Here is a 15698-nt window from a genome sequence, read left to right as displayed (position 1 = left end):
ACAGCATGATCTGACGAGTATTCCTATTTCAGTGTGGTCATCCGATAGTTACATCCTTACACTGGATAAGAAAATGATGTAATCGAAAGATAATAAAAACTCATGGAACATAAACAGCAATCGAAAAGCTCGAAAAACCTACATCCATTTCAAAACATCTAGGAAAATAGATCTCTCTACAATACCACTATACCGATTTTTTCTACTTTTAAATCTGATATTAATTATTGACGTACAGTCACTTGAAACGACAGCTGAACTTGACATGATTAAATAGGATACTTTAAACAAGCCCGTTATCCCGCATTTAGCGGATCCATCTGTTTAATTCTAAAACAAAGGGTAAACTTGACATGATAAAGTAGGATACTTTAATTAAGCCCATTTCGCCGCATATAGCGGACCCATCTGTTTATTTCATACCTGGCTACATAAGCAGCAGAGGGGGCGAATCCGACATTTTGTCCAATCGTTATTTTGCTTAATTATTACTTCTGCACTCAGCGGATCCGGTGTAGTCAGCGCTGGTAAAAAAAAAACGACGTCGTCGTTGGGGGATCGTCCAATCGTCATTTGGTTTAATTAACACCTTCTGCGCGCCGATCCCCAGCGTCGTCAGCGTCCGGTAAGCACATCGACGACCGCGTCGATGTCATTGCCCCCTCTGCTGCTAAGGAGTTATTTACAATGAAAATTATTTACAACTAACCGAATATTTGGTCAAGTCCGATACGATATCGTGTCCGAGGATCATGTAAATTTATCGTTACAAATCCATGTGGGGTCGACTGAGCATGACTAAAAAAGTTTCGAAAAACATTAAAGTCCATATCACCGCCGCACCATGTTTGCCAAATATTTCGTAGCGTGTGTGTATCAACGCCGTTGAATACAGCAAGAATATTACAGTTGTCTCTGATTACTTTTGGAATCTGAGTGTATCGCTGAGTGACATATATCACGTCGGTGTTTTTATGCCTGCCTCTGGAAAATATCCTAGCTGGGTTTTTTTGATTGTCTAACATAACATCATCGTACACGACTAGATTGTTAACGTCGCCATCAATACCATCGATACCTGGTGCATCATTGACATCCGTAATAAACTCAATAACATTTTTTTTAGCGATCGCTGATGCATTCTCGTTGAAATCTTTCAACACCTCGTAGCATCGTTGATCATCTACGCTAGGAGCAACCAAACACAACTTATCCCACTTCATCCATCTCATTATTAAATTGAGTAACAATTGCGTCTTGCCGGATCCAGATGGTCCGATGATAATCATCCGGATCGAGTTTGGTAACGCTGCAACATGCTTAACTGGTTCTCTTGTTTTAGTCGCCGAAAAATCAATTATATTCATATCTCTATACATAAATTATGGATCTATATTGTGTGAAGTGTAGAGTACGTACTGGCACAAATGATATGACAACCGCTACAACAAGAAATAACAGATCGGCCCTTACTGGTAAGTGTGCACAATGCGGTACAAAGAAATTTAGATTTATTTCTATTAAACCCGGGGATGTTTTAAAAAAAAGCGAGGAGGTGATATTGCAGCCAGGTTATCAAAACTCCCCGGAACACCGTGGGCAAAGTATCCAGGAGAAAAGCACCTCCCAGGATATAGCTACTGTGGCCCCGGAACACGATTAGATATCAGACTCGATGATCAAAATCAGCCCAAACCCGGTGAGTATCCAATAAACGCTATCGATAAGGCGTGTCATGCTCATGATGTTGCTTACAAAAGTAGCGATCTGCAACAGCGTCATATCGCGGACGTAAAATTAGTTCACGCGTTAAATGCTATTCCTGATAAATCCGTCAAAGAAAAATTGGCCTCATGGTTGGTAAAATCGGCTATGAAAGGTAAATTAATGATTGGAAGCGGGGCTTCTCGCGCTGGTAATTGAATACGCTAGCGTTTATAATAACAACATGGAATCCATCTATTATTCTCCGAGAGGATACTGGAAGGGGAAGTCCGCAATTGGTAAGCTTGCAAGCGCTGCAAAGGTAACAAAGGCCACTGCGGCTAATTGGTTATCCAAACAGGCTATATGGCAAATTTATCTACCACCGCCTAAACAAATCAACTTCTCGCGCTTTGATGTCAGCGCACCTAATGAAGTTCATCAGGCTGATATACTATTTTTGCCGCATGACAACGGTTACAAATACGCGCTAACCGTAGTTGATGTTGCGAGTCGATACAAACAAGCGGAGCCGTTAAAAACAAAGTCAGCAACTGAAGTAGCCGCTGCGTTTGAAAGAATTTATCAAAGAGGTTCTCTGCGCTGGCCAAATCTATTACAAGTTGATCCCGGTAGTGAATTTCGCGGCGCTGTTTTATCAACGCTGAAACATCATAGCGTCGCGGTACGACGAGGTCATACTGCGCTACATCGTGATCAGGCAATTGTTGAACGATTCAATCGGACTCTCGCTGAACGGTTATTTGGATATCAATACGCGAAGGAATTCATCCAAGAAAAACGATCTCGTGAATGGGTCAAAAGGTTGCCAGGCGTAATTGCAGCGTTAAATAACGAGATTACCCGAGCAATCAACATGAAGCTCAGCGACGCGATTAAATACGAGTATATACCCGGAAAATCAAAAATAAATAGCGTTTTCAAGCCGATTCTCGGCAATGTCACCGTGAGATATCTATATGAACCAGGAGAGCTTGAAGGCGGTAAAAAAAGGGCTACTGATCCTATTTGGAGTGTTACCACACATAACATATCAACGATAACACGATCAACTGGTAGACCACCGATCTACAGACTGGATTCAACTGCTCCTCAGCGCGGATTTACTCGCGAGCAACTACAAGTGATACCTGACGATACTCAATTACCCCCGCGTGGTCTTAACTAGCGCCGTTGCGTCTATTACACTCAAGACAAGTTAACCTCACATTGTTTTTGACATGACCGAGACTGTTATCGATTCTGTCCACGGTAAATTGGCGAGCGTCTTTATCCAAATAACGCCAGCGCATTACACAATTACAACTTGCGCAGTGATTATTCTGTTGTTGTCGTAACGCAATTATTAATTCGGCATCAATATCAAAACGCCGCTGTTTTTTTTTATCCTGTTGGCGGTAACCCGAGAGTTTTCTATCAATGACGCTTGCATCGATGGTGACTTTGTCGCCGGCTTCGTCGGTGGCTTCGTCAACAACAATTCTTCGAAGCTGATTTATCCTTCGTACTCGGGACACTGCAAGATAGACTAGATTCGACCATTCGATGCGATTATCAACCATCCAAACAATTGTGTCCGTGATGGTTAGTCCCTGCGAGGAATGTATTGTTGTTGCGTATCCTAGCGTCCACGGGGATTTATCAGCACGTAGCGCGTCCTCGACGACGCTGATATCAACGAGCACAATATCATTCAGCACGAGAATTTGTTTTTTTGTCCCTGACGCTGTCGGGCCCGGGATTTCAACTTCAATGTTCTGCCGCCGTGTATCCTCGGGTCTATAACATAACGGCACTGGACGCGTTGGAAACTTTTCCTTATGCAACGTAAACAACCTCCGCTGAAGTGTGTCTCTGACTATCTTTCTACTCGCTACAATCAAATCATTTGGTCTCCATGTTTCCCAGAATTCATTTAACGGCGTTTCCGGAATCACCTCGCGGATTATTTCACATTGAATTCTATCCGGCTGTAATCTGATTAATTTTTTAACCTCGCGCAGTTGTTCATCAAGTGCTCGGTAATCAGTATCAGTTTCTTCATAATAGTCCACAAAACCCTTTAACCAATCATGTGGACCCTCGCCGACAAATGGTGGTGGTTGGCCATGGTCCCCACACATGATTACCGCTGTATTCGCGCGCAGCAACCACTCAAGAAACATTTGTAAAGTATCTAACGAAACAGTACATATCTCATCCCAGATGATAATGTCGGGAATAAATTTTTCACCCATTCGATCAGGAGTCCACTCACCGCCGCTGTATCGAAAAAAGCTGTGATAAGTAACGGCGTCAACATTTCGTTGTTTTATCTCTCGCGCTAGTCTATGGGTCGGTGTAAGCACGATTATACTTGCCCGCGTACGAAATAATTCAATTGCCCGAGTCGTCTTTCCTGACCCGCCACAGCCGCTTAAATAAACTGTTTTGTGTCTACAAATTGGATCAGAACACGATGGTGCATTAGACCATTCTGACAATTTATCACCGCGTAAGTAGTTGTTCTCAACGGTGACATCTGCTGACGGGGAATAATCGCGTCGTATTTCATTTTTAATTCTCCATGTACCCCAACTCTCGTCCGGACTAGTAAACTCGGCTACGTTTTCCTTATACGCTACGTCAACATAAAACGAATCAACGGCTACTCTAACCGCGGTATCGGGGAATCTATTTATCATCGAGAATAAATTGATAGCGGCATAACCCAGCATAGACGCCCTCAAATGTGGATACGCCGGGCTGTCTCCGTCGCTGTAGGTAACAACTGTACCCAACCTCGTTCCATTGGACAAGAAAGCTGTTTTGCAGTTCACGTATCTATTTTTTGCCACTGCGTCCTTGATTACGAAATCATATTCTGCGTCATCTATAATCAGCCGTGAGCAATATCGTTTGTAGTCGTGGTTTTTTCCACCTTGTGTGAACTTACCAATTATTCTTCTACCGAGATCTTTTGCCTCGCGGTTTCGTTGGTTAAATATCCTCCTGGACCATTCGATGATATATTCCTCGTCGGCATCAATGTTTTTTCTGGACTCGTCAATTATGCTATCTAGACGCTCCGGTTCTGGTAACCAGACTTCAGTCTGCGCCCGGTATGATATAATTGCGTCACTGACAATCAACGAAACTAGCATGCTACAATCAATCATATACCGTAGCAGCGCTATTGGCAACCACTTCTTTTCAGCTATGTGTCTACCGATCCAAATATAGCAACAGCGATGGAGTCCTGCCGCGAATTCAAATGATACTATGCGAGCGAATCCGGTTAAATCAAAATCAGGCAGTGGTCCATTAATAGCAACACGAGTCATTTCATGACTGGGGTGTCCAAATCGTCTAAAGTACTCAGCGGCGGATCCATACCCGAGAAAACTCGCTGGATAACAGGCAACCATATCAACCGAGATCATAGCGTCGCGGCTGTATTCAGTGTTCCATAGTCCACCGTGATAGTATTCCAAACAACTGGATTGTACATCCGGCAGAAATTCCTTGCGCGTTGGTCTCCACGCATTTTTCCTTGCTGCAACATGAGCTACAACCGATGGAATCGTAAAACAATTTGTTAGCAGTTGTTCATCATGCTCTTCAAATTCCATGGCGGTTTTTTTCATCCTGTTGTGAAATGCTTCAGTGCGATATAATTCGCCGTTTGGTCTTACAAACTGATCAAAGGTATCCGCATCGTTTACAGCGCTGCGAAGTAACCACACTGATACAGGGTCGTTTTTACACAAGTAGGCAATAGCATCAAATAGTTTCCTCTCCGCGAGAAAACCATCCCGGGAGAATTCTTCGGGTATATACTTTACTGTTCTATCCCGTGGAAATATTGTGATCGCGGGCGTCCACGCGTGTTCGTTATGATCAATAATTTTGATTGGGGCTCCATTTGATTTATACTTTGATTCATATAATACTTCACCGGTTGTTGTTGTAACGGTTATTGGAAATCTCAACGACGTTTCTAATCTCGCTATGTCGCTGATGGTCGCTCCACGCTCTTTTACGGTTAGTTCCCACTGGTTGATTTTGCTACGTCGTAAATCAGTCAATTTGTTTCCTCGACACGCATTTGTAAAATGCTCTATTACTCGTTCTGCTACACAATTTATCCCCGTTGACTGTTTCATTGGTTTCAGTTTTCCGATATCAGGTTTCTTATTTAACGGGTATATTCCATAAACAACTGCTGTTTCAGGATACGCTCGTTCATAGTATGGTCTGTCAATTCCGGTTAACAGCCCCGGCTTGGAGTCGCGGCTAACAATGACTGTTTTCATGTCGCTGAGAACTGGTTCAAATTTATCACGTATGATCCAATTACCTGATTCCACCCGGACAATGAATTTTACTCTGAAGAAATACCTTTTACCGTCAAGTTGTGATATTATCGTTGCTGCGCGGTTGTCGTTCATGGTAGCATCAACAACGCCATCAATTCGAAATGTTGACCAACTATGAGATGCGCCATCACGCTTGAATTCATCGATACAATCGCGTATTTTACTCAACAGGGTTCTATCGTTTATTAACGCTTTTGGTGTGTCCTTGAGGACTCTATCGAGATTGAACTTAATATTTTTCCGGGGCTTAATTGCTGCCAATCTCTCGAACTCATCCATATAATTAAAACAAGTATTTAAATGAAAGAATATAGTATAATGAATAAATGCAAATGGTTGATGATTGGGTCGACAACCCCGTGCAATAAATCATGTAGAGGTGAATTCTGCGGGTATCATTTACAAAGCGTTCGTAATGGTTCTCTTGGCCCCCTACCGTGCTTGGTTTGTCACGTCGGTGTAAGAGAAAATCGCAGTTGTGTATTAATTGTGGCGGAAAGCGATACAGAGAGTTAAAACGCTATTATGACAAGCGAATTAAAAACGCCGTCATTGACCCCACCGCCGACTTTGTCATCAAAACCCCCCAAGACTATGTTGAAAGATTTATAATTAAACCAAATAATAAATTAGACAAATAGTATTATTATACAAATGGACCAAGAATTTCAGCCGCATCCTGTGCTCGTCAGTTACGAGGCATCTCGCGACGGCATTGTTAGAAACCGCAAACTGAAGAAGCCGGTTGGTACCGTAAATAATCACGGGTATTTGCAATTTGGTGCTGGAAAGAAGACATATTTTGTTCACAGAATCATCTATGAATGTTTTCACGGATTAATCGAAAATGGACTTGTGATTGATCATATTAATAATAATAAGACTGATAATTCTCTTATAAACTTGCAAGCTATCTCGCAAAGTCAAAATACCAAAAAAGGCCAAACCGGTAAATACCCAAAGAAAGCAAAACCCGTAAAGTCATTTGATACAACAACTCACGAGGAAAAAATATTTCAGTCGATGAATGAAGCCAGTAGATACTTTGACATTTGTATCGCCTCAATACGAAAAGTAGCAGAACGAGTATATCAAACAGCAATCTCAAAAAAGACTGGGCACAGAATTCGATTTTCATATGTAAATACCAGCGAGTGACGAAGTCACCGGCGCCTATGGCGCTGACGAAGTCGCCATGACAATAAATTGTCCATTCCGGAAGAAAACAAAGTATGAACACCTCGGGATTGATACACGGGGTTTCATTTTTTTTTATTTAAAAACAAGATGTTCTATAAGAATAATGAATATCGAAGACATCAATAATATATTAGCAGAGATTTCAAAATTAAAAAATCAAGGAATTGAATTATCTGATGGTCTCGACAGTGAAAAAATATTATCCGATTATGAAATTATTAACGAACAATCGAAACGGGGGCGTTTTACCCTGGCCCGCGAGTACTTTTTTATAAAACGATTACAACATACGATTAATGAAAACTTGTACCACAATGACGCAAATGCATTCATTGGACTATTCACTGCCGTTGAAATAATACGAAAAAGACTCGGACGTGTTTATGAACGACGCCGGGAGATTTCTAGTAAGATCAAAAACATTAGAAGGATTATAGACGAAAACTCCGGCGAGAAATTAGAAATTGCTTCGCAATTGCAATAATGGTAGGCGAATCACTTACTACTCGGCTAGCCAGAGAGCGGCTAGCAGCGCTTAAAAAGTTCATACCGTTACGAGACAGGGTCCGAGAACAACTTCAAACGCGGCAGCAACTACAAACCGATTTTACTGTTGGAAGCGAACAACTCTTTGCCCCGGTAACTAAAGCGACCAAAGATGTTACGGCGGCAACTGTACCCGTCCTCGATGCGCTTGAAAAGATAGCGGCAGAGACAAAACAAACAAAAAGGTCTTTAGAAACACTCCCTGCGAAAATAGCGGCTGCTACAACACGGAGGCCACCACCACTCGCTATAACGGAACCACAAGAACCTTATGTTACAATGGCCGACGAAGAAGAATTAGGTGCTACTGCGAAAGAACCAGAAGAAGAAATACCGGAAGAAGAACTAGGCGCCACCGCAAGAGAACCGGAAGAAAAAGAGGAGAATATACCCCGTGTTATACTCAAGAAGAGCACAATAGATCAAATTAGAGGCTTCAGCAGCAGGGAAGAATTAATTAATTTTGCTGCCAACAATTTTGCTAAGAGCATACGAGATAAGAAGCATATCAATAGCGGTTACGAGAAAAATATAAAGTCGTTAAAGGACTGGGCAAGAATAGTGTATTTAGCGAGTAAACATAGAGACGCATTACTACATCGTAGTAAATCCGATTACGATGAATTCCACAAGGAAGTTAAGAGTAGAACACCAAAAAAAGGAAAAGGATACTCTGTTGGTAAAGAATCCTACGGCGTTACCTGTCCTGGCAGTGTTCTCAGTGATATATCACGGCTAGAGGTACTAATTGGAGGAAAACGAGCCGGAAATAACTCTCCGGAAATAATCAATGAGGCCGCTGATATTTGCAAGCGGTTATTTGCAGGCGGTATCATGGACATTAATGCATATCGAACGCTCACAGACGAACTCGTGGATGATCAAAAAAATTATAAAATTATAAAATTATAAAATTATAAAATTATCGTTTTTGTTAATTTTTAACCGTTTTTGACTGTTTTTGGCCATTTTTTGACTGTTTTTGGCCATTTTTTGACTGTTTTTGGCCATTTTTTGAGGGCAAAAACCCAAGGAAATCATTTAGAGAAAATCGATGTTTTTCTGAAAAATCGAGAAAAAAACGACTATAGGCAACAAAAAACGACCAAAAATGACTAAAAATCAAGAAAAAACCAGAAAAAAACCGGATTTTTATCGAGGGCAAAAACCCAAGGAAATTTTGATAAAATTTATTCCGGTTTTCCACACGGCGGTGGGGGGGGGGGTAATCAATCACTGGTGATCACAATCACTAATTGGAAAACTGGTGTTTTTAATAAGGATGATCATACACTACAACTACGATAAACCAGTACTCGTCTACGTGGTAAACTCGCGATTGCCTGTTTACCGCGCGTACTATGGAGATGGTCTCGGTAGCACCATTGCGGGGTTATTTACAAGAATGGCTCCAAAAGTAGCGCCGTTAGCCAAACAATTAGGAATGAAGGCTATTGATGTTATTCGTGATAAGGGTATTAGTGCCATTGGAGATGTTGCCGGAAAGGCGCTTTCAGCCGCGCGGGACAAACTAATGTCATTGGTAAAATCCAGGAGAAAAAAACAGATGCCATCAACGACAGTGATGCCTGCGAATGTCAGTAAAGTAATAAATAACGCCGTGGAAGAAAAACTAGAGTCGTTGGCGACTTCGCCATCAGCCGATGCGGCAACCAACGCGCTCATGAACGCGATAGCGGGGAGTGGTCTACGACGAAAACGACGTTGATGGATTTCAATTGAAAACACCGACATGAATAATAATAAAATGTTTGCGCGAACCGCTGACCCCGCGTTTGATATGGACGCCCCAGTGCGCAGGGATGATTCTGTCCGTGATTATCAATATTATTCTTATTATGCAGCGCAACCTGACCTACGATCGCGAATTGAACTTCAAGTCCAAGATACCAGTAAATATTTTTTGCCGTGTGAAGCGTTTATCGAAATTGAGGGAGAACTCGTGACAAATGCCGCCGATAATGCACCATACGCAGATGACCATCGTGTTCGAGTTGGCTTCGTCAACAACGGTATCATGGCGTTATTTGAGAGCGCCAGATATCTTATTGACGGGCGAGAAATTGAATCAATAGAACGCGAGGTTGATGTTGCAACGACGATAATTGGGTTGGCGAGATACTCGGATGATTATACAAGATCGGCGGGCCCATCTATAATGTTCGCAAAGGACTCCACCGATAACGCTGACCATCTTCAGTACGTTAACGTGCTGGTGGAAAGAGATACCGCAACTGACCCACAGGCTGAAGCAAATAACCCAGACCGCAGAGCAAGACCAGGCGCTAATTTCAATATTATAAAGAGTATCAACGATAATTACAATATGGGATTCGCAACACGAGTAGGGATGTTGCAAGGACCACGCCGAAAGTTTTCATGCGCGATTCCACTCCATCACATATTTGGATTCTGCAGAAATGTTAGAAAAGTCATCTATGGGGCTAAGCATACAATTGCCCTGACGCGAAGGGGCGATGATAACAATGCAATATGGCATGCTGCTGGCGTCGCTGCCGGTAAAGTCATTTTAACTAAAATGGCATTGTGGATGCCGGTGCTGACTCCATCAGTTACCACGGAAGCACGATTGTTAGCATTTATGGAACAGGGAGGAAAATCGTTGTTGAGTTGGCTAGCGGTAACAACTGATGCTAAAGAGGATAACGTCGCCGATACGTTTACATGGCACTTGGCATCAAAACAGGGTGTTTCAGCCCCGCGTCATATATTCATAGCGTTACAGAATAGGGAACGATTGGGCAGTCAAGAACGCAGCCATATGATATTTGATCGATTAGGAGTCATGGAGGTTTCGCTGAGAATAAACGGACAACAGGAACCATCCGAGGATATACAGCTTAATTACGGCGACAACCATATCGCACGTGTGTATCATCGATTGCTGTCATACATGGGTCGTGATCAAAACGTCGACACTGGTTTGCAAATATCACAACTTGATTTTAAAAACCTGTATCCGATTTATTACTTTTCGTTGGAACATCTTGATTTAACGAGACAATCCGTCGTTGATATACACTTCCGAGCTCGTATAGCCCCGGCTGGTGCCAATTATAGAGCGGTTGCTGTCATTCTCAGCGATAAATCAATGCTGCTAGAAGGTGTTGGTGGACGAATGAGAATCGTTGATGCGCCAGTGGAAAACATGTAATTGAAAGCACAAAACGCGTTTACAATAAAATGTCGTATAGTGTCGTCAGTGTAGAGTTGACTGATGGTCAAGTCAAGAAATTACGATCAAAGTCGGCTAAACAATGTGGAACCACAATAACGCTGAAGCCGTCACAGATGGCGGGTGGTAATCATAAGATATCGTTGACGGCGCGTCAAATAAAACATTTCAATGATGCGATGAAGAATAAAAAGGGTGTTCAAATAGATTTTTCGGCCGCAGCGATTAAAAACATGGAAAAGACCGGTGGGATATTTCCGTTGTTAGCTGCGATTCCGGCGTTGATTGCCGCGGTGGCCATAGCAGTGGCTAAGGCGGCGGCGTTAGGAGCCGTTGATACCGCGGCGGGAATGGCATTGAAGAAGGCAACCGGGAAAGGCTATTAAAAAAACGATCCGTGGCCGGAAAGGGTCTAAGACTACCGGGAACCCCGTATTCATGGTACTCGGGAAAGGGTCTAAGACTACCGGGAACCGTTTATTAACGCAGGAGTCAATGACTCCCATGTCTAATTTTGATTTAATAGACGCCGCAAACGCGCTAGCGATAAAAAACTTCAGAGGTGTTTTTATGAGGGATCAATTACCGGCGGCACCAAGGAATATTGAAACCGGCATAATTAACCTCGATGGGTCCTCCGGAGCGGGAACTCATTGGGTTGCATACGCGATTGATCCGCGTGCGATCGTCTATTTTGATTCATACGGGTTAGCCCCGCCGAAAGAGTTCATGCGGTATGTCCGGGCGTGTTCAGCCCGGGCGTGTTCAGCCCGGGCGTGTTCAGCCCGGGTTTTTTATTCCACGCTGCCAACACAGCGATTAAGTGACCCACCGATATGTGGCCGCGAGGTATTGAACGTGCTCGCGGCGATTTCATCATCGCGGAAACCACCTCATGTGGTTGTAAACGAATACACTAGTGGGGTCGTAGAAGCTCAACGGATTTTAGAGAATAACATTTACAATAATAATGATTGATATTTGGGGACGACCGGTTTCGGCGCTGAAAAAACCCACGGAAACGCCCGCCACCGATGACATAAAAAAACTAATCGAGGATGAAATCGCTGATACGTTGAATTTAACAAGTGTTGACCCAGGCGAAATAGTTGTATTTCAAGACCGCCAGGGTAAATTGAAATCCAGTAATGTGTCGCTGGATGATGTTTTAACACGACAGCGTGATGCCGCCGAGGACGCTATCGCGTTGTATACCGGCGACGGACGACTCAAACCGGATGAATCCATCTTGACGATAAATGGAAAAATAAGTACACTTGGCGACAATTATATAACCATGTCAAATTCGTTAAAGGGTTTACGTAGTGAAATTAACTTGCATGAAGAACGGTTCGAGGCGATGCTAACGCATTTCGCCGATGTGCAAGACATTGTCGATAGTTTTTTTCGGGGACCCCCGACGGCAGACGAACCAAATCTTGTAATAATAAAAAATGCTATTTCGGAACTTACGGCGATGTCGGCCAATTTACCCCCGTTGCGAAAAAATGTTAACAGGATCGATGACAACTTTGATAAATTCTTTGGTAAAAAAAATACCAAGCCGGATGAGATTACAATAACTATAAATGATATCACTGCGTATGGACAGGAAATAAAAACAATCAAAACTGATGTTGCAACAAACAAAAGGAGTGTAGACGCGCATGAACGGGAAATAGAAATAATCGGCGCTAATGTTGCAACGATCATAAATAATGTAGACTCGCATGGACGGAAAATAGAAACAATCAAAACTGATGTTACAACGATCATAAATAATATGAGCGCGCATACACAGGAAATAGGAATAATCAAAACTGATATTGAAGCGAACAAAAAGAGTGCGGACGCGCATACACAGGAAATAGAAACAATCAAAACTGATATTGAAGCGAACAAAAAAAATGTAGACGCGTATTGGCGGGGAATAGGATTAATTAAAACTGATGTTGCAGCGAACAAAAAAGGCATAGACGTGCATACATATGAAATAGAAACAATCAAACTTGATGTTGCAGCGAACAAAAAAAGTATGACCGAGAATACACGTGAAATAGAAACAATCAAAACTAATGTTGCAGCGAACAAGAATAATATAGACGCGCATTGGCGGGAAGTAGGAATAATCAGAACTGATGTTGAAGCGATTAAAGACGGGCTACCGAGAGTAGCAGAGCAACTCGAAAAAATAAAAACCCCTCATGAGAACATCATCAACACAGTATACACAATTCGGCATGGATCATTCGATTGGACTCCTACACAGAATACAGTAAATATTACCGCAACTATTAAGGGTATTTATCGACTGACACTGGTTTCAATGATGCAGTTTAATATATTATCGTCGAGTTCATCCGGGTTTAACAATACAATATCAACAATTATAGACAAGAACGCAACTGAACTGTTTACAATTTATGCCGTTGATAGAAATCTAGCCGGGGCAAACATCACATGGTATGTGGAATTTGTAGCGAATCTAAGTAATTAAAAACACTAGCTCTTTTAAAATAAAAATGACCACCAAGGAAATTGAATCAGAGGTATCACCGACGTCACATCAATATCGATTCGATACCGCAAAAGAATTTTCCGCGAACTTGAAAACGCTTTCCGAACAATACCGTGCAAAAATAAAAAAATACCGCCGAAAAATAACCGCCATCGACGCGGTCGTGTACTCGGTGTCGGGTATAGTGGCCGGTACCGGCGTCGTTTTATCCACGGTGACCACGATAGCCCCGATCGCTGTTCCAATCGCCGTCTCCGCGATGACAACAATTGCTGGAGTCGCCAACGCAATCACTAGGAAGATATCATCGTGTTTTCAGAAAAAACTCAACGAGTATACAGTAAAACATCAAATAGTATCCGACGCGTACTCGAAATTATCCGGGTTGATCTCGTTGTCAATTGATAATTTGTTCGTATCCGATGTTGAATTCTCCACGATGGTCCAGTTGTATAGCTCCGCGATGTCAAAAATCGAGGATTTTCAACTGGAAGCCGGAACCACCTGGTTGTTGAAATTAGACACTAAAGACAACAAATAATAATAATGTCGCTGAACCCCGAAGGGTTTCAATTACTTCAGCGGATCGCGGAGAACACCACTCCGGTACAAACAAATATGATATCGATAACGTCAACGAAACCCGAATTCAGTGTGAACTTCCCGTCGCCGGTTCCAGTGAAGGAAATAGCGCTGGCAAAATTGCGAGTATATCACAGTTGGCCTAATATCCGAGCGGACGCATTTAACGGACAACAACCTAATAACTCGCTGGTTTTTGCACGGACAAATAAACCCGATGGGACCCCAGACTGGGAGGAGGTTACAATACCAACTGGGTCATACCAAATAGAACAAATCAATAAAGAATTTCAACGCAGGATAAAATCGATCACAGGAAAGGAATCAAAAATCGCTATTACGGTTCATGAACCGACGTTATCGTCGACGATTGAAATAAGCACACCGGGGTATATGGTTGATATTTATAACAGTTCAATAAGAACCATACTAGGATGGCCTGAGAATCCACCTCATAAAACCCCCGCGGACAAGCAATCGTATCATGATATTAATCCCAATTATCAAAATAAATTGTATAATATGAAAAACGCGTTATTACCCAGTATATTTGCATTTCAAGACAGGAATAACATGCAATGGTATTTTCAGCATGGGGAAACTCCTAAATTGCACACCACATTCGTAATTAGTTTAAAGAATATCACTGATATGTTTGCCGAAATTAATCATTATTACCAATTACAACTAGAACAGCTACGAGAGACAAAAGCACAAAAACACGTTGAGGTGTTAAATCAACTTATATCAGACATGGAATATATCAATGAACGAATCGTTAAAGTAATATCCGATAGCAGCGATGATAATAAACAAAAATTCCTAACCGAGTATAATATCACAGAAGCCGATTTACCTGATTTCAAGTTTCCAGGATACAACGCGCCAGAACTAAGAAAGTCTCTTAATGATTTTATCAGTTCATCAACTCATATCCTCAGACACGATAACGGAGATGATGGTAGGCATATTGCTCCATACAACGTAAATATCGCATCGGTGATAGCAATTAATCTAGTGTGTGATGCTATCGAAGGGAGTTACCAGGTGGATACCAATCAATCAAATCAAGCTCAACAGGGATATATCCTTTATTCATTTTCACCAACAGCCCCTCCGGGATATTTAATCGTTGAGAATCCGATTAATCCGGTCTATATGCGATGCCATGATCGGTTTTTAACGAGAATTAATTTTAAACTCACCGATCAGTCAAATAACCCAATTGATCTACAGGAGGAGGAGTTAGTGATCACTCTGTTTGTAAGATCATAAAGACCCTCATTGTAAGCAGCAGAGGGGGCGATGACATCGACGCGGTCGTCGATGTGCTTACCGGACGCTGACAACGCTGGGGATCGACGCGCAGAAGGTATTAATTAAACCAAATGACGATTGGACGATCCCCCAACGACGTCGTCGTTTTTTTTTTACCAGCGCTGACTACACCGGATCCGCTGAGTGCAGAAGTAATAATCAAGCAAAATAACGATTGGACAAAATGTCGGATTCGCCCCCTCTGCTGCTACATAAGCATATTCTACGCCCGTCG

At 42.3% G+C, this 15698-nt stretch overlaps 1 protein-coding gene across 1 annotated transcript in view; it reads left to right on the top strand.

Moving 5' to 3' along the window:
* LOC149775121 (uncharacterized) overlaps positions 1–15698 on the top strand; it is a 155574-nt gene that overhangs the window by 93488 nt on the left and 46388 nt on the right. The gene's annotated exons all lie outside the window — the stretch shown is intronic.

Source organism: Sinohyriopsis cumingii, chromosome 19, assembly GCF_028554795.1.
Source record: "Sinohyriopsis cumingii isolate HCF-2022 chromosome 19, ASM2855479v2, whole genome shotgun sequence".
Taxonomy (NCBI): Eukaryota; Metazoa; Mollusca; class Bivalvia; order Unionida; family Unionidae; genus Sinohyriopsis; species Sinohyriopsis cumingii.
Note: the sequence above shows the minus strand (reverse complement) of the source record. Positions and strands in the feature narration are given on the sequence as shown.